The 20,189-nt window shown below is 41.3% G+C and overlaps 1 long non-coding RNA gene across 1 annotated transcript in view; it reads right to left on the bottom strand.

Moving 5' to 3' along the window:
* Positions 1–12,604: 12,604 nt before the first annotated feature.
* The window catches only part of LOC123385101, a 61,855-nt gene continuing 54,270 nt past the window's right edge, over positions 12,605–20,189 (bottom strand). The window contains exon 3 of the long non-coding RNA XR_006597184.1: positions 12,605–13,326. This is a non-coding gene — a long non-coding RNA (uncharacterized LOC123385101). The remainder of the gene's footprint in view (positions 13,327–20,189) is intronic.

Raw genomic sequence — 20,189 nt, 5'->3', positions numbered from 1 at the left:
GACTTGCCTTAAAGTGCATGAACTGCTCATGCTTCAGTCTTCACTTCCATGTCCCTGAGCTTTTGTTCTTGCTTTGTACTTTCCCTTTGTATCAACCCTCTGTTTATTTTTATCCACAAGCTAGTTACCCAGCTTTTACCTTTTAGCTGAGACAATTTAAGGTAAACCTGAAATTAAACTGTACATTGGCAGAGAATTTGGCAGACGTGAGAAACAAATAGCAGTATCCCAGATTTTTTTAATGCTTTCATTTTTACTTCTCTTCAAGATAAACAATGTGAGCATATATATTCTAATGCTCATGCATGTATTTTAATTAGTTTAGTGTAGCCCATGACTGACCATTACTGAATGGCAAGGAAGCACCTAAATTAAATCCTATGTTAAAGCAAAGGTTGCTGGAGAAAGAGTAGGTTTTGCAGAGATACTAGCTGGAGTAGTGTTACCACAGGCCTGTAAAGTTTACAAAATATTTTCCTTCTGGTCTATTATTTCCTTCTTCCCTTACCTCAATCTTCCAAGGAAAATTATTCTTATTTCACAGATGAAGAGGCTAGAGTTTAGAGAGAAATGACCTACTTCATGTTGGAGGAGATCATTGAGAGGATATGACCGCTGGTTGACCCACCAGCTAGACCTGGGTAATGAGTGGCTCTTCAACCCCATCCCCTATCCTTAGAAGGTAATTTCTGCCCACCATTCCCACAGTAGAAGCTGTTTCAAGGGCACAGCCTTGAGACAGTAAGGTGGTATTGAGAACATCTGGACTGTGTACGTACAGTTAAGGCCTCTATAAATTTTAGAAATTTAGGTGGGTGGGTACAGAATCTATTCATGTTGCATCCATCCAAGACAAGCCTTGTATATAAGTAATCTTGTTTATTAAGCTTCCCTCTTACAATGTGCCATTCTAGGTATTTTCTACGGGATTTACCCTACTCTCCATTCTACCCAAGCCCAAGGGTTAGGGGAATATGACCTTGGCCAGCTACTGAGCACTCTCCATTCTCTTGACCATAGTGATTAGTTTGGGGACCCAAATTTGGTGGGTTTTGTGGAAACATAGTCTCTTTCTCTGTGATCACAAGTTTTAGGAAAAACTAAGCCAACATTAACTCTGGCAAATCTCCTGGGTCAAATTTAGACAATATCTTCAACATGAGAAAGCTGGCCAACAGAACCAGTGTCAGAGGGAGAAAGAGATTGCATTTATTGGCTGACACAAACTTGAGCTGAACTTCCGGCCAAAGTGTTAGTCCAGAGTATAGCGAGACTAGACTCAAATCCAGGTACTACAATGGCCAATTCTCTCTTTTCATTACATCCAAGCAGTCCTAGCCTAGTAGTATCATAAGAGTCCATGTAACAAGCTTTTTGTCACTCAAAGGTTTTACCTCTATACTTTGGTGTCACAATAGCTGCTTTGGGGGCATCTAGGTTGCTCAATGGTTAAGCAACTGGCTCTTGATATCAGTCAGATCATGATCTCATGGTCATGAGATAGAGCCCTGGGTTGAGCTTCATGCTGAGCATATAGCCTGCTTGGGATTCTCTCTCCCTCTTTCTCTGCCTCTCTCTCTCTCTCTCTCTCTCTCTCTCTCTCTCTCTCTCTCTCTCAAAATAAATAAACATTAAAAAAATAGCTGGTTTCAAGGCCTGCTGCATCACTTACCAGTTCTGTGATCTGGGGCAATTTACTTGACCCAAGACTCAAAAGCATCATCACTATAATGGGAATATATATCATGGGAGGACCTGTCTCATAAAGTTGTTACTGTCTGTCAAATATTTAACTGGCACATAGTAAACACCCAGGAAATTATAGTTTCCACTGTCATTATTCACTACTGAATGAGAGAACTTTAATACGATAAACCAGAGAAACATGAATCTTTCAGAGACTCATGTACCAATACATAAAAATCATTCAGTAGAATACATAGCAGACCTTATAGCAGTGTTTGGTGCATGGATTCCCAGGAAATGGGATGGGAGAGGGGAAGGAGAAGGCCAGGAATTCTGGGTTTTGTTGAAAAGCCTATTCAGTGCTCCTGATACTAACAACTTCTTATACTGAAGAAAAGTTATTTAATGATGGATAACAAAAGAAAATTGGTATTTACTGAGTATCAGCCAAGTGTCAAGCATAAACAATACATCATTTATTCCCTACGAACACCCTATAAGGAGGTAGGCTTTATTACACCCATTTTATGGATCCAACAACTAAAGTTCTGAATGTAATGAATGGAAACACACTACTAGCAGGTAGAGCTAGGATTTAAAAGCAGTAATATCTGGTCTCAGACCCATTCTCTCTTTCCATAGTGGCCCATTTCAAACGGACCAGTATAGCAACCTCTACGTATTTGGAAAACACCTAAGTTCTCCCATAGATGTGGAGAGATAACTATTACTCCCAGATCATAAACTCCTACAGGTATGTCTAGTGTCTCACTTCTGAGAGAAGGGGACCCAACACCTTAAATCATGGAACCAAGAGAATCTTATGCCAACTGTATCCCTCATTCCAGACACCCCATCTTCTCCCCTTCGATTCCTTCATGATTCTGAACCCTCAGTGAGTTGAATCATTATCTACTAGAGCCCCAATAGAGTTACCATCAAAATATCCGGATTGTGTTTCCAAACTTCACTTACTACCTGTGTGATTAAGAATTTTCTCTACCTCTCTATGAAATAGGAATAATAATATTTGCATGTTATTATTGCATAATATTGCATAATATTATTTCATGTTTATTAAGGTAATGTTAGTAAAAAGGCCCAAGAGAGAACCAACCATAGAACAAAATGAAAACTGCACTTCATACATGTTACTTGTTTCACTCCATTGTATTTGTTGTCTTTTCCTTCTTCGTTTCAACATAAATTCCTAGGGAAGCAAACTATATTTCTCATTTTTCAATTCCAATGCCTGACCCCATGCTGTATGCACAACCGGAAACTATTGATTTATGAACCTTTCACTAAACCCTAGAATACTACTTCTTTCCAGTTCCTTGGTCTCCAAACCAACCTCCTAAGATTGGGGTAGCAGTTATAAATGAGGCTTTGTAACAACTGAAAAATACCTTCACAACATCCACAAAGAGACTCTTTGCCAGTTACCACATTTTCTGCCGCCCTTCCAATGTGCAGAAATGACCGTATCAAAAAGCTCCATAGTGAAAGGTTGTGGATGTGATGAATCGCACAGTATTTTTAGCACGTGTCCTGTTCCAACTGCAAAATATCTTCAAATGTTCATGTAATTTGTAGCTGTCTTGGAAGGGACTGTATCATCAAGGAGAGTTTGCTTTTATTATTCTTACTGTAGTTCCCCTCCAAACGTTCAGCATTTTCACCATCAAAGATAGTCTTGGTTTTAGCTATTCTCAAGCACAGTAAAATAAAAACTACAGCTTTCTCTGTTTATTAAATACTCCAGGACATTGTTTTTGGACCTATGCCCCAAAACATAAAAATAAAAGCAAAACCACAAACATGTAAGGTGGTCAAATAAATTTTAGAAATGTTGCCCATTTAAGAACCTTCTTGGAAATGGGGCACCTGGGTGGCTCAGTCGGTTGAGCGCCCGACTTCGGCTCAGGTCATGATCTCACAGGTCATGAGTTCGGGCCCACATCAGGCTCTGTGCTGACAGCTCAGAGTCTGGAGCCTGCTTCGGATTCTGTGTCTCCCTCTTCCTCCGCCCCCCCACCCCCACTCACACTCTGTCTCTGCCTCTCAAAAATAAAGAAATAAAGTAATAATAATTAAAAAAGAACCTTCTTGGAAAGTCACAATGCTCATTTGCATATTTAAAATTCATAATAAACCTGCTCTAAAGGAGTCTTTTAACTTAACATAATTCTTCCCTTCATGGACCTTGTTTAGGCAATACTAGATAACAGTAAAGAATCACTGTTAATTTTGTTAGGCATAACAATGTCTGTAGTGGGTGCTACATGGGCCACCCTGATCCACCATCGGAAGTTAAAGATTATTCTCTATGCTGCTGGGAGTACTGCCAGCTAATAGCCCCCTGCTATGTGCCCTCTCCAGAAACTGCCCTCAAATTGCTATTGGCTGAAGAGAGACACCTACTTCAAGGTTATACCTGCTTCCTAGGAACAGCACAGTCAATATGGGAGCATCATAGGAGTATAAAGGCCCAACTTCCTCCCCTAGACTCCAGACAACGGAGAAGTCCTCAGCTTTGTAGCTTTCCATGGGGGCCAGCTGAGTCCTTTATAGAGCCTGCCTACCAGCTCAATCTTGTTTCCTTTCCTTCCCTCCTATGGATTCTAATCCTGAAAAGCCTAATAAGCTTTCTGCCTGCTACTCCTCATCTGAGTTTGCTTTACAGGGAACCCAACTTGCAACAATAGCATGGGGGAATGTTTTTACCTATTGGAGATAACCCTTGAAGAATTTAAGGATGAGATGATATGATGTCTCACAATTGCAAAGGGAAAAATAAATGTGTGGAAATAGAAGAAAAAAGATTGGCAAAATGCCAGTAATTGTTGAGACTGAGCAAAGAGTGCATAGAGGTTCTTTGTAACATTAGTCTTTTGTATGTGTTTGAAATTCTCCATTTTAAAGTGTTTTTAAGATATTATTCCCGAAGCTTCCAAAGAATCCTCTTTTCAAGGAATACTGTCATCTTGGGACATATTTGATGCTCCTTTTGTCTTAACAAGGAGATAAATCAACCCTGGAAGTTTCCCAACCACTTCCTAGGGCACAGAATAATTTTCACTGACTCTGGATCTGAGTTCTTCAGATGGACCTCATTAATGCTCACGAAAATGTCACAGATGCTAATGAACAGCCAGCTCCCTACAACCAGCTGAGGTGGCTGGAGAGGCTTGGAAATCAGTTGTTGCCTGATGATAGACCCACCCTTCAAAGTAACCTAAAAGTGCAGAGCTTGCTGGACTGAAAACTCCTTCGGATGTAGGAGAGGGAGTGGAATGATGTAGAAAAAGCCTCAGGAAACGAAACCAAGACAGCAGAGCCAATCAACCATCGGAACTGCCACTTGGACAGTTGGAAACCAAGAGCTGTAATTACTTCTCATCTGGAACATTAGCCTTTCCTTGAAATCCTGGGAAATGACCTGGGGGCAGCTCCAGGGGACTTTGTAAATAAGACGCAGAACAGGGTTCTTTGCCTCTCAGACCTGAGTAGCCCAGGATGGATCTGTTAGCAACTCAGAAATGGAAGAATAAAACAATTAATAATGGAAGGCAAACCGGTTGGCTATTGGGCTTTTTCCCCCTTAATTAAGAGGCCCTTTCTTGGAGTAGCCTCAAGTGTTGAGGTCCTATTCATCAAGCCATCTGCTCTGCCTGCAGTTCCTCTCCCCACATTTCCTCCCAGAGGAGTCTTTTGAGCTTCAAGACGGGAGGGACCTGCCTGGAGCTGAATTGCATCTCTAACTGAATCTATTTTAAGGTTCCTTTTGTGAACCTAATGGCTATCTCCTGTCATTTCCCACTTTCCATGACTGATGGTGTCTCCTCTGAAGACTGGGGAGAGCCCATTTCTCCCCCAGGGTTTCTGTTTGACATAGACAGACACTCACCACTGCAGAAACGTCTGGCATGGCAACGTGTGACAACCCATTCACCTTCATCCTTCAGGGTCAGAGAAACAGATTGCCCCAGAACTTTCTCTGTTCCTCATTCTCACAGACAAGTGCCTCATTCAAGAGTGCCTTTGAGCCAAGAGCTGTGTAGTCTCCCCCTAGTCCAAAGTGCTCCTCTGATTTATCAGACTCTTTGTGACCCACGGCCTTCATACTTCTTGAACCTTCACTTCACCTTTTAGCTCTAGCCATGCTGGCTTCCTTCCAGGTCCTAAACATGCCAATCACATCGTCTCTCTACTTTGCACTTTGCACTTATGTTCCCTTCCCCGAAATGTTCTTCTCCTGGTCACTGTTGCATGGTTGGCTCCTTCTTGTCATTTACATCAGCCTGAATGTCACCTCCTCAGAGAAACTTTCCCTGACTACCCAGACTGGAGTGGCTCCCTCGTCACCCTCTATCACATCACTCCACTGCAATTGTCTGCACAGCACTGATACTTTCATTTGTTTCTTTCCTGTCTCCCTCCCCCTCACCCAGTACGACAGCTCCACAGGACCACAGACTTTCTTCTGCTGGTTCGCTGCTTGCCCACAATGCCTGGAACTGTATCTGGCATGTCATGAGTGCTTAATAAATCATTGTTGAGTTAATTAGTGATTAATTGATCCTGTTTTCCATTGCATCTTCCTAACAATGCCAAAGGTACACGTGACTATTCCTTTTTAACAAAGGAGTAAAGGGAGGTTTAAAAATTAAGTAAGACATACAAGGTCACTCAGATTTAGGGAGGAACAGGTTCAGGATTCCAATCAATGGCTGATGCTACCTTCTTGGAAGTCAGGTCTGTGAGACCTCAGGTGCGATGTGAGAACGGGCCAATCCAATGTGTGTCTGCAACATCTACAGATGTAATTTTGCTTTGTACCTGGGATGTGTGGCCCATAATGCACATCAGGGACTATCTCATTTTGTGCCACCCATTGTGCTAGGGAACGTGCCAACCTGCCAAGGGAGAATGACCGGACCAAGGCAAACACATAACATCCAAAAGTGACCTTCAAACTGAGTTCCCCTGACTCCTCATTCCATGTCACACCATATATGGCAGCACAGGTCCTACCTTCCTGGAGGTGATGGAAGGAAAGCCGGGCAGAGGCCAGACTCCAGGGGCCCTCCATGCCAAGTGCCCATATGGGCCCGTATGTGCCTCAGAAGAGGGCGCCATATTCCATTTTACACATTATTAAACAGTCTGCCCTCTCTTAATTTACTTGCTTCCTCAGAGAATTCAGATGTCTGGAAGTAAACTCCTTTCAGCCTTTTGGACCCTAGAAGTTTTTGGGAAAGTAGCTGAAGGCACTTAAAACCTATTCATCTCAGAGGGGTGAGTTGTTAGCTCTTGATCAGTTGCTGACTCATCACTTCCCTTCCTAATTAATAGATGAATCTAAATGCGCAGTATTGTAACTAAGTCCCAGTCTGGGAGTTCACAAAGATGAAATACTATTACACTGAGGGCTTTTGCATCTTGTGTGTCCAGCGTTTTTCCCCCTTTCTCTCTCTTTCCCTTAGAACATTCATACTTCAAAATAAAATCCCCCAGGGTGCTTGGGTGGCTCAGGCGGTTGAGCGCCAACTTCGAATCGGGTCATGATCTCCGGGTTGGTGAGCCTGTGCTGACAGCTCAGAGCCCGAATCCTGTTTCAGATCCTGTGTCTCCCACTCTCTCTGCTCTCTCCCCCACTCATGCTCTCTCTCTCTCTCTCTCAAAAGCAAAATATAAAACATTAAAACAATTTTAAATAAAATAAAATCTCCCTTGGGAACCCACAATATTTGATGAGTAAGATATAATGAGCATAAGCCAGGAATCTTTCAATTCTAAAGCATGTTAAACATTGTCTAGAAGGAGATGTACCAACATGTTTACAGTGTTTGTCTCTGGGGGTGGGACTTGGGATGAATTATTTTCCCTCTGCATATTTCTGTAGTGATGTCCTACAGGAAGCATGTATTACCTTTACAGTGAAGGAGAAAACACTAGATCTTGGAAAAGTCAGTGAAACCGGAAGGTAAAGCTGTAGCTAACAGCTCCAGGCTGGGTTAGGGAGCCACACGCAGAGTTGGCTTCAGCCAGCCGAGCAGGAAAAGGTATACAATTTAAAGTTTTTGCCATTCAAAGCAGGAATAAAACCATGGGTCCTTCCCTCGTGACAGCAGAAAGACAGCAGGACCTGGAGCTGGGAGACGTTAAAAAAAACAAAACAAAACAAAACAAAACAAAAAAACAGACCCAAAAGAGGGAATTCTTTTTATAAGCACCTTTGATTTGGATAGCAGGCACATGGCTCTGTTTTTAAGGAAGTGTTGCTGGGCTCAGCCTCACCGCCTTCCAGCAGGTGGCCAAAACCAGCAGGCTTCTCACAAGCCACTCAGTGCTGTTTGTTTCCTTCGTGCTGACTTTTCCTGCCTCCTATAAAATAGTTAGCACGGGAAGGAGCCTCAGGAAGCGTTCAGAGATGAGCACTGAAGAAAAGAGTGTGTCAAAATGAAACAATAAAGCCTAGGAAAACCCAGGCAAGAGAGGAGAGAAAAATCTTCTCTGTGCTCTTAAACAACTAGGAAAAGCAATAGTTGAAAGAAAGGCGCAGCAACCCTTTGGCTTTTCTATTTGTAAATATTTTCTTCCCCTATGCCATACTCCCACCTCCCTCCAAGAAAGTCTAAAAACAGAACTTTTCCCGAGCTGTGTCCAAGACCTGCTCCAACGGCTCCTAAGCCCCCACCGTGGCTGGGGGTGGAGGTAAGAGGATGTCAGCCAACTTGGGTTTTATGGCCCCTGCAATGCAGTCTCAGACCCAGGGATTTCCTGGGGCATCCTGCAACAGAGAAAGCACATAGGTTTGTTTATGAAGGCATGCTAAGGCTATTGGAGAGAAGGCAGCTCAGGGCCAGAATTCTCAATAAAAACATAAGCCCACAGCTAGAAGTGAGAAGCAAAAGAAAAGAAACCAGGACTTTCCCTTGGAACAGGATGCAGTTACACAGTGCTGCCTCAACCCGGGTGGTAGCGCTGTGATGTGTGGTTGGCTTTGTGGGGGTTGCAAACTGGTCCAGGGACTGATTCAGAGTTGGCAACTTTGGCAGGATGCTCACGTGAGTTTTACAGACCTCAGCAAAGGGACCCTACTAGAGGGGACGACAGCCAGGCCCAAAGAGAATGTAAGGCTTTCTGAGACTCATTTATTCATTTCCTTTGACTGGTTGTACATATGAACTTGGGATGTTGGGCCAGGCACTAGGAATACAACAAGGATCAGAAGCACATGTGTGCTCACCCCTTCATCCCCCATGAAACTTATTAACGAATTAGGAAGACAGATATTAACCATATACAAATCATAGACAAAAAAGTCAGAATTAAAACTACAGTTAAATGATATGAAGCATTGTGGCTTTGGAAGGCTAATCTCACTACGTGAATTATGAATTTTCGAAAGATACAGAGGGTTCAGGCAGATAGAGGCTGATAAAAAGCTGGTCTGCAGTGCAGGGTTAGGTGTGCGGCAACGGTGGGCCACCTGACTACAGCTTTGCTGAGGTTTGAGCTGCAGGAAAGACACGCTTACCTAGCAAGACTGTGTCGAGCAGATGTGGAAACAGGGCCCAAAAGGGTTATACCAGTAACGATCAGACACCGACCAGGCAACGCACCCCACTGCCTGAGGCGATCAGGGCAAGGCTAGAAGCCAGGACTGTTTAAGGAAAATTCTTCCTCTTGGACTGCACGAGTAGGAATAAGAATCCCTCCCCCACATTCCCTGTATTTGTTCTCTCAATCCATTGGGTTTAGCCATGAAGTCTATGGTCAGTCAGGGTCGTGTGGTCACATACCTGGGGAAGGCTCAGCAGACTGCGTCAATTAGCTCTGACCTTCATAAGTCCAGAAGACAACACCATTTCTGGTTATTGGAGTATCTTCCTGGGCATTTTTAGGACACTTTGCCCCCACAAGGTCTTTAGATAGATCTGAAGAATATAGTAATAAAACTACACTCACTTTCTTTTCTATTTTTCATCCCAAACTGTATCAGCTATTAACAAATATATGACCTCTTGAGGGTGAAGCCACTGTTTGGGAGTTGCAATACAAGACCTTGGCCATGACCAATGCAGTGGACAGAGAAAAGCCAAACTCAGATCGCATGATAGGCAGTGACCCCTAAGATGTTGTGGATAAGTCTCATTATCCACGTGGATCATCACAAATCCAAGAGTAATGGTTTCTTGTTCCTCAATGCTATTCTAAATAACAGCCTCACCTCGGCCAAACTTAGATGATTTAAAACTAGAAGCTCTCTCTAGGGACACCTGGGTGGCTCAGTCAGTTAAGCATCTGACTCTTAATTTTGGCTCACGTAGTGATCTCAGGGTTTGTGAGATGAGCCCCGTGCCGGGCTCTGCACTGACAGTGCGGAGCCTGTTTTGGATTCTCTCTCTCTTCCTCTCTCTCTCTGCCCCTGCCTCAGTCATGCTCTCTCTCTCTTTCCCTCTCAAAATAAATAAATAAACATTTTAAAAAATAAATACATAAAACTAGGAGCTCTCACAGCAGAACTTTCTGGTAGAAGCATACATGGTGCTTAGTTGTATCTTGAACTCCTGACTTACAGACTTGGCAGAAAAACCATGTAAATGCTAAAAATAACTTCTGTTCACTAGACTCTTAGAAGTATGAACTTGGATGGTGTTGAGGAAACTGGACAGCGACATGCAAAAGAATGAAATTGAATCCCTTTCTTACACAATACACAAAAATAAATTCAAAATGGATTAAAAACTTAACTGTGAGACAGAAAGCCATTAAAATCCTAGAGGAGAACACAGGCAGTAACCTCTTTGACATTAGCCATAGCAACTTCTTACTAGATATGTCTCCTGAGGCAAGGGAAACAAAAGCAAAAATAAACTATTGGGACCTCATCAAAATACAAAGTTTTTGCACAGTGAAGGAAACAATCAACAAAACTAAGAGGCATGTGACAGAACGGAAGAAGATATTTGCAAATGACATATCTGATAAAGAGTTAGTATGCAAAATATATAAAGAACTTATAAAACTCAACACCCAAAAAACAATCCAGTTAAAAAATGGGCAGAAGACATGAATAGACATTTTTCATGGCCAATAGATACATGAAAAGATGCTCAACATCACTCATCATTAGGGAAATATGAATCAAAACTACAATGAGATATCACCTCACATTAGTCAGGATGATTACAACTAACAACACAGGAAACAACAGATGTTGGTGAGGATGCAGAGAAAGGGGAACGTTCTGACACTGTTGATGGGAATGCAAACCCGTGCAGCGAGTCTGGAAAACAGTATGGAGGGTCCTCGAAAAAAGTTTAAAAAAGAACTACCCAATGACCCAGCAATTGCACTGGTAGGTATTTAACCCAAAGATTCAAAAACCACTAATTTGAAGGGATACATGCACCCTGATGTTTATAGCAGCATTACCTACAATAGCCAAGCTATGGAAACAGCCCAACTGTCTACTGACTGATGAATGGATAAATAAGATGTGGTATATATACAATGGATTGTTACTCAGCCATAAAAAAGAATGAAATCTTGCCATTTGCAACAGCATGGATGGAGCTGGAGAGTATTATGCTAAGTGAAATAAGTCAGTCAGAGAAAGACAAATACCATACGATTTCACTCATATGTGGAATTTAAGACAGAAAACAAACATGGGGTGGGGGGAAGAGAGGAAAACCAAGAAACACACTCTTAAGTATAGAGAACAAACTGATGGATACCAGAGGGGAGGTATGTGTTTAAAAGGTGATGGGGATTAAGGACTGCACTTGTGATGAGCACTGGGTATTATATGGAAGTGCTGAGTCACTAAATTGTACACCTAAAACTAATATTACACTATATGTTAACTAACTGGAATTTAAATAAAAACTTGGAGGAAAAAAAAAAGAAGTATGAATTTGGAAAGGTTCTCTTTTTCTTATTATCAATTTTTTAAAGAGCTGTGTTTGCTCTTGAGTCCTGCACGTATAGAATAGTGCCAAACCCAGCATCACTGAACTATGTGCTGCGTGGATCACCACACAACATAACAGTGTGAACTGCACGCAGTGTGAGCTAACACCCAGTGTAGAACCGTGAACTGCATGTGGTGTGAGTTAATACCCAGTGTGGTAATGTGAAGTACATAGGGCGTGAACTAATACACACAGTGCGAACTAATACACTGTGGAGCGGTGTGAACCGCTAAGCAGTGTGAACAAATGTGAACTCCAGTAGTGTGAACTAATACACAGTATCGTTGACCCTTGAGCAACATGGAGATTAGGGGCATCATACCCTGCACAATCAAAAACCCATGTATAACGTTGGACTTTCCAAAAACTTAACAATTAATGGATTACTATTAACTGGAATCCTTAGAGATAACAGAGTCAATACATATTTTGTATATGTATTATTTAGTGTATTGATACAACAAACTAAGCTAGGGAAAATGTTATTAGGAGAATCATAAGAAAAAAATACATTCACTGTACTATATTTATAAAAAAAAAAAACCCACATATTAGTGGACCCATGCAGTTCAAACCTGTATTACTCAAGGGTCATCTGTATAGTAGTGTAAACCTTTAGTGTGGACTAATACACAGAGTACTGACATGAACGGATTAACCATGTAAACAACCACACAGTGTAACTGTGTATACACTGCAGCCTGAACCACCACATCATGTAGTAATAGGAACCATCATATACATAATAATATTCATAATAACGGGACGCTTGGGTGGCTCAGTCCGTTGAGTGTCTAATTCTTGATCTCAGCTCAGGTCACGGTCATGGGATTAAACCTTGCAGTGGGCTCTGTGCTGAGTATGGAGGCTGCTTGGGATTCTTTCTCTCCCTTTCTCTCTGCACCTCCTCTGTGCACGTGCTCGCTCTTTCTCTTTCTCTCTCTAAAAAAAATGTTTAAATAATAATAATAATAATGTTCAGTACCACAGTGTTAACTATCACACAAGTTTTTTTCTGTGCAGGTCATACAATCTTTGAAACTTTTCCATAAACCCAGAATGACTCCAAAATAAAAGTTATGCTCAAGAGAGATTTCACTAAGTTGTACTGTCTTCAGTTTTCAAACATCCTCCTGTTCCAGCAGCCTATTACAATATTACAACCTAAATATGTCAAAATAATTATTGTAGTTAAGTTGAAATTTGATTCTGAGCTTTCTTACTAAAAATTGTGAAACAAGCAATTACAGAATTCCTAGTATTAGAAAGAATGAAACTTACTAGTTCCTTAGCACAAGCATAAGCTTTTCCCGGAAAAATCATCTCAAGTACCGTCTAGTGCTATGGACGGCAATGTTCTCAGAGGCAAGTGCAATGATAAATTTCAAAAGGTCTGTGAAGTGACTTTCCATGGAAGTTAAAGGTAAAGCTGCACAATAATTCCAGGAAAGCAATTCCCAAAAGGCTAAATAAGCTAATGCTACATGTATAACAGCCTGGTGGCACAGCGTGATAAGGTTACAATGCAGATCTCCTAGGAGGGAGACAGAAGGCACGCTCCGTTCACCATTCTCCACAATTTCGTCTTCCTTCAGGAGGGCTTCTGTTTGGAGCTGGGAAGCAGAGAGCTCAAAGTGGGCTCTGATCTGACCTAGAATACAAAGATTCTGAGTAGCTAACCGGAGATAATACCTATGAAATGAAGAGACAGGGTTACACGATTGTATATAAGAAGGGAAAACTTCTTGAATTTCACACTTAATTGATAAAACAATGGACACATTACTCAGTCTCTTTCAACAGTGGATAATGATAACTGCCTTGCAGAACTGTCGTGAGCACCTAGAAATCCATGTGGCCGATAATGATTACTGACAGTAATAACACTTACAGACAACAACACTAGCCGTCATATGGAGTGCTTGCTCAAGTCATGCTCACATGTACATACTAAACCCTTTAGGGCTATCATCTTCCTTAATCTTCATTATTACCCAATATTGTTGGTATTTTCTCATTTCTTCAGAAGAAGAAACAGACCTAGAAAGTTAAAACAACTTACTGAGGGCACAAAGCTAGTATTTGTCACAGCCAAATCTGAATTCAAAGGTCAGCTTCAAAATTGACTAGCTAAGTCACCTTGGGTAAGTTATTCAACTTCTATATGCCTTAGTTTCTGTATCTGTGAAATGGGATAATAACAATACTTCCTTCATGGGGTTGTTGCAGGATTACATGAAACAAGAAATATAACATGTTTAACACACAGTAAATCTTCAATGAATGACAGGTTTTTATATTATGTAAACATCAGATGGGAAGGAGTTAAGGCTAACACTTTGTAAAAATGGAGGCAAGCACTTAACCAAACTTTCACTTGGATCAAAGGCTACCAGAGCTCTCGCTGGGAAGCAAATTGTAATAAAACTAGACTTTTCCTCAGAAAGCAGCAATACATCTGATGTAACACATGGACAGCATTTAATGTAGTCTTCAAGGTTTTATGAATCATAACCACCATTACCAACATACCGTTTTTGTCCCTAATTGAATATACATCAAGGAACTTCAGACCACAGAAAGAGGTACAACACCAAGGGTCCTCCATTTGCAAGATTAATGTCCCTGATTAAGGTTCCATTTCTCTTTAAATATTATAAGAATGCTCATGTCCTATTTCCATTATTTCTGCCATATATTCATGTAACAGATTTTAATATTATAAATTTTCTTTAAGTTGAATCACTTTTTGATTAATTCAGGCTCTACTGAACTACTAAAAAAAAGTACCATCCATAATTAATACCTGTGTATGTGGATCATGACCTTAAGAAAATCGAGATGATACTAAAATAAATTGAGAGTTTAAGAAAAACCAAGCAGCAGGCTTACGTTTTAAAGACACCACTGAACTAGGCATTGAAATGGATTTGGATGCCAAACGCTGTTGGAATCTCTTCTATACTTACCTTCAAGTGATCAGCTTTAACGTCTATTGGAACAGAGAAAAATATGACCTCCCACAACCAATCATTTTATCTTTTATTCAGGTTCACCATGAAACCAAAAGTGTGCCACCTCCATGTAACAGCCTCAGTGTGTCTGACTCAGGGCAACTTTCTTGCCTCATACTTACAAAACCTAAGTTGTTATTATATACACTTCTTTTTGAAATGGGACAAGATTCTATTAGTTTTCAGGAAAATATAAATTAAAACTACAAGACAGAATTACTATACACTCAACACAATGGCTAAATTTTAAGAAGACAGACAATATCAAATGCTGATAAAATATGGAGAACAACTGAATTGTCCTAACTGCCACTGGAAAAGTAAGTTTGTACAAATACCCTGTACAAAACTTTGGCAATATCTGTCAAGCTAAACCCATGTCTATCACATGACCCAGCAAATCCATTCCTACTTAAACACCCAACACAGTTGGGTTTTTGTGTTCACACAAATGAAAACAACCTAAGTATTTATGAAAGGTAGATAATGCATGTAATGCATAATTAAACTGTAGTATATTCACACCAGGAAAGCTACACAGCTGTGAGTGATCAATCTACAAATGCCCGTAGCAGGATAGATGCAGACATAATACTGAAGGAGAGTAGCTGTGATCTTTCCTCTTTCATCTTTGGTTTTATCTATTTGGGTCCTCTTTTTCAGAAGTCTGGCTAGGGGGTTATCAATTTTGTTTATTCTTTCAAAAAACCAGGTCTTAGTTTCATTGATCTGTTCTACTGGTTTTTTGTTTTGTTTGTGTGTGTGTGTGTATGTGTGTGTGTGTTGTTTTGTTTTGTTTTTAGATTCTATATTGTTTATCTCTGCTCTAATCTTTATTATTTCCCTTCTTCAGCTGGCTTTGGCCTTTCTTTGCTGCTGTGTTTCTAGTTCCTTTAGGTGTAAGGTTAGGTTCTTTATTTGGGACCTTTCTTGCTTCTTGAGATAGGCTTAATTTGCAATGTATTTTCTTCTTAAGACTGCCTTTGCTACATATTTTCATTTTCATTTGTTTCCATGTATTTGAAAATTTCTTCTTCAATTTCCTGGTTAACCCATTTATTCCTTAGTAGGATGTCTTTAACCTCCACATATTGAGGGCTTTCCAAATTTTTTCTTATACTTCATTTCAAATTTCGTACTATTGATTTCAATTTTCATCTGAAAATATGCATGGTATGAGATCTCAGTCTTTTTATACCTGTTGAGGGCTGATTTGTGACCCAATATGTGATCTATTCTGGAGAACGTTCCATGTGCACTTGAGATGAATGTGTATTTTGTTGCTTTAGGATAACATGTTCTGAAAATATCTGTTAAGTCCATATGGTCCAGTATGTCATTCAGAGCCATTGTTTCCTGGTTGATTTTCTGCTGAGATTATCTGTCCATTCTGTAAGGGAAGTATTAAAGTCTCCTATAGTTATGGTATGAGAGTGGCAACACAAATGGGTTTCTACTCTTTAATTCCACTTACCTAAATTTCACATTTTTCACATGTATAATTCCATAAAAAATTCTAGCAGACACAAAGAGTATCTCTGCTTATGAGATTGCACATTTACCACCTTATTTGAGAGGGTTCTGACCCTGATGATTTTCTATAAATATATTATTTAATTTGTTCAGATTTGACACAAATTGAATCATAATTTAATTGAATTTAAAGTGAAGGGTACTGGTTGAAATTTGTAAGTAAAACAATTAATTATTTTTTTATTTTTATTTGAGAGAGAGAGAGAGAGACTGGCAGGGGCAAAGAGAGAGGGAGACACAGAATCTGAAGCAGGCTCCAGGCTCCACGCTATCAGCACAGAGCCCAATATAGGGCTCGAACCCACAAACTGTGAGATCAAGACCTGAGCCGAAGTCAGACACTTAACCAACTGAGCCACCCAGGCACCCCAAATAAAACAATTAAACCTTTCTCTAAGTTACATACTGTATATATTTTTTTGATATTCATATCTCCAGTTTTTCTTTGGACAGAATCCCACCGGTCTCAAATTTCAAGTATGTTCTGTTATTAAAAAAGTAGCTTTATCGGAAATATTTAATTTAGTGTAGATGGCAAATATGGAGTACAGAAACCACCACCCTCCACTGGAATGCTCACAGAGGATATGACAAATCAGCCACATATTCTATTCCATTCTGTTGGGAGTCTCCATCTTCTAGTCAAACAGCAGTTCAGAAAGACAGGAGGTATAGAACAGAGTTAATAGAAGATATGGCGATACTTTTCGTTTAACCCAAATTAGTCTTTATGCTGCATAGTCGCCCTCCTGTTCTGCTGCTCCAACCAGACTAGTCCAATCTGTTAGGGCAGGGTGGGCAATCCACGCTGCCGGGTGGGGGGGCAGATGCACCTTTTATAGCTCAGGGTTCCCTCCAAGCAGCATTGCCAAAGAGGGCCAGGAAATAGAACATGGATGGGCCACGGCTGTATTTATTTCCTACACGGGCTCCAATCAAGGTCAGCAGGGGAGTAGTGGAAGGTCATCTATACTCAGGGCACTCCCCAGAACGCGGCACCAAAACATCCTTTTAATACAATCTCAAATTCTTCTCCTTTCTCTGATTGTGAGAAATCCCTTTTATTTATTTTTAAGTTATATTTATTTATTTTAACTTTTATTTTTTTTGAGAGAGAGAGAGCGAGCGTGAGAGCATGGGGGAGGGGCAGAGAGGATCCAAAGAGGGCTCTGTACTGACAACAGAGAGACCAAGGAGGGCTCCAACCCATGCCCTGAGATCATGACGGGAGACGAAGTCAGACTTCCAATCATCTAAGCCACCCAGGCGCCCTGAGAAAGGCCTTTTAAACTCTTCCAGACCTCCTGTGGTGAAAGACTAATAAGACCACACGTGGACCTACCTCTCATCACTCCTCACTTCTCTGGCGGATGTTCTTTCTCATTACAATGCTATTATAATCGGCTGATATCTCTTAAAACCAGGGCACCAGAGGGGCTTTGGCCCAGCTTTAGTCATATTCTTTCTATGCTCTCAGCTGCTCTCAGCTGCACGCTCAAAATATGCAAACTATTCCTAGTCAGCACGTTTTCTTTTCTTCTCTTTGCAAGGTCTAACCTGAACATTTGCTACAAAACAAAGCACGCCTCTGAGCAAGACGTCCCCCTCATCACGAAGAGCCCGCCCAGTAAGAAGCTGCCAGTCCCTCACCCAGCTCACCACCGGCATTCGAAAGCCATTCCCCTTGTGACGCCCTCACTTCCTGCTTCCTTCCCATGCTTCACCTCTTCACTCCTGCCCACCTGTCTGGCTTCACGTTCACCCATCAGATCACCAAATCTGATTTTGCTCCTGTAGTACCAATCATGCCTCTCTTCTGAGACAACAGCATTTGCCCACAGGCCCGTGCAGATGCGTGGTTTCTCGGGCTAATAACTGCAGAAGGAGTAATATAGAAAAAGAAACACTGCGAGCATGAGACAAAGATGCCTGTTTTTTAAGCCAGGGGTGGCTGAGCTTAGAAAGCCCTAAAACCGGACCTTAGAAAGCCCTAAAACATCTTATCACCTACTAACTAGTTCCTCCTGGCTCACTCAGCTCCAGCCACAAGAGCCTCATCAAAGCTTCCAGAACATGTTAGCCCCTCTGGGCTTTTGTACTTGCAATTCCTGCAGCCTGGACTGCTTCTCCCTCAGGCATCTGCCTGGCTCGCTCCAGTGCTCCTTCATGTCTTTATTCAAACATGCCCTTCTCAGTGAGGTGGTCTCTGATGACCCCAGCTAAAATATAACATTCCATTCCCCCCGTGTCCCATCCCCCTTTCCTGCTTTACTTTCCTCCCTAGCATTTATCAACTATTTGTAATAGAAGGTATTTTAGGAAGACTTATTGATTTTGCTTGTCCAACTGTTTCCGCTTTTGGAATGTAAGCCCCGTGAGCAGAAGGATTTTGCCTCCTTCACCTGCTGTGTGCCCTAGAGCAGAGCCTGACACATGTTAGGTACTCAATACATATTTGTTGGCTCAATAAATCAATGACCTGGTAATAAAGTGTTAAAACAGGAAGTAGAAACCTATTAGAATGTATTTTAGTCAGCTTGGGCTGCTGCTATAACATAATACCTTAGACAGGTGGCTTAAATAGCAGACATTTATTTCTCACAGTTCTGGAGGCTGGGAAGTCCAAGATCAAGGTGCTGGCAGATTCAGTTCCTTGTGAGGGTCTATTTCCTGGTTCATCGGCAGCTGTCCTCTTGCTGTGGCTCATATTGCCTTTCCTTTGTGAGTATAAGTGAAGAGATCTCTCTTCTTTCTTCTTCTTATAGGGTAGTAACCCCATCATGTGAACCCCATCCTCATGATTTCTAAACCTAATTACATCCCACTGGCCCCACCATTAAATACTATTACACTGGGGTTTGGGGCTTCAATATAGGAATGGGAGTAGGAAGGGATGCCTGAGTATCTCAGTCTGTTAAACATTCAATTCAATTTCAACTCAGGTCACGATCTCAGGATTCATGAGTTCGAGCCCTGCATCAGGCTCCTAGTTGGCAGTGGGGAGCCTGCTTGCGATTCTCTCTCTTTCCCTCTCTCTCTGCCCCCCCCCCCGCTTGCTCTCTCTCAAAACAAATAAATAAACTTTTAAAAACAAGGAATGGGGATGGAGTGATAAAAAAATCAGTATGGGGTGCCTGGGTGGCTCAGTCAGTTAAGCGTCCGACTTCAGCTCAGGTCATGATCTCACAGTTTGGGGGTTTGAGCACCATGTCAGGCTCTGTGCTGACAGCTTATATCCCGGAACCTGCTTCAGATTCTATGTCTCCCTCTCTCTCTGCCCCTCCCCTGTTTGCGCTCTGTCTCTCTCTCTCTCAAAAATAAACATTAAAAAATTAAACATTCAGTCAGTAACAGAATATAAGCTTGATAGCAGGAATTTTTGTCTCTTTTTGTTTACTGATGTAGTCCTTACATCTAGAATAGTGCCTGACATATAATAATCACTCAGGAAATATTTATTAAATAAGAACAGGAGAAATTGTAATGTAATTGTTGAGCTAAAATACAAGGGCCATCATCAAATCACAGAAGAAACAGTAATATATACGATGCAATTTTTGCTCTCTAAACATAGGGATTTCATCAAGACTATTAGTTAGGATGTTGGTTTTTATGCTGCTAGAGGAGACCCAAGTAAACTGTGGTTTAAGCTGGGGAGCCAAATATCATGAACTAGATAGATGTTTATTTCTCTCTTATGTAACAATCCAACCTGATAGAGCAGTTCAATTCTGCCAAGTCCTCAGAGGTCAGAATGCTTACTATTTTGCTACTCTCCCATCTTTAAGGTGTGGCCTGCATCTCTGGTACAAGACGGCTTCCTTTCCTTGTCTGCAAAACAGACACCTGGAGGGGAAGACGGTAGGAGATACCTTGCATTACAGGGCACTCCTGGAAGTTATGCCCAGTGATACCATCTAGGACATATCTACAAGTTTTGCTCATATCGCATTGACTAGAAATGAAT

This window comes from Felis catus, chromosome B1, assembly GCF_018350175.1.
Source record: "Felis catus isolate Fca126 chromosome B1, F.catus_Fca126_mat1.0, whole genome shotgun sequence".
In the NCBI taxonomy this organism is placed as follows: Eukaryota; Metazoa; Chordata; class Mammalia; order Carnivora; family Felidae; genus Felis; species Felis catus.
The sequence above is the reverse complement of the archived record's forward strand: the minus strand, read 5'-3'. Positions and strand labels throughout refer to the sequence as shown.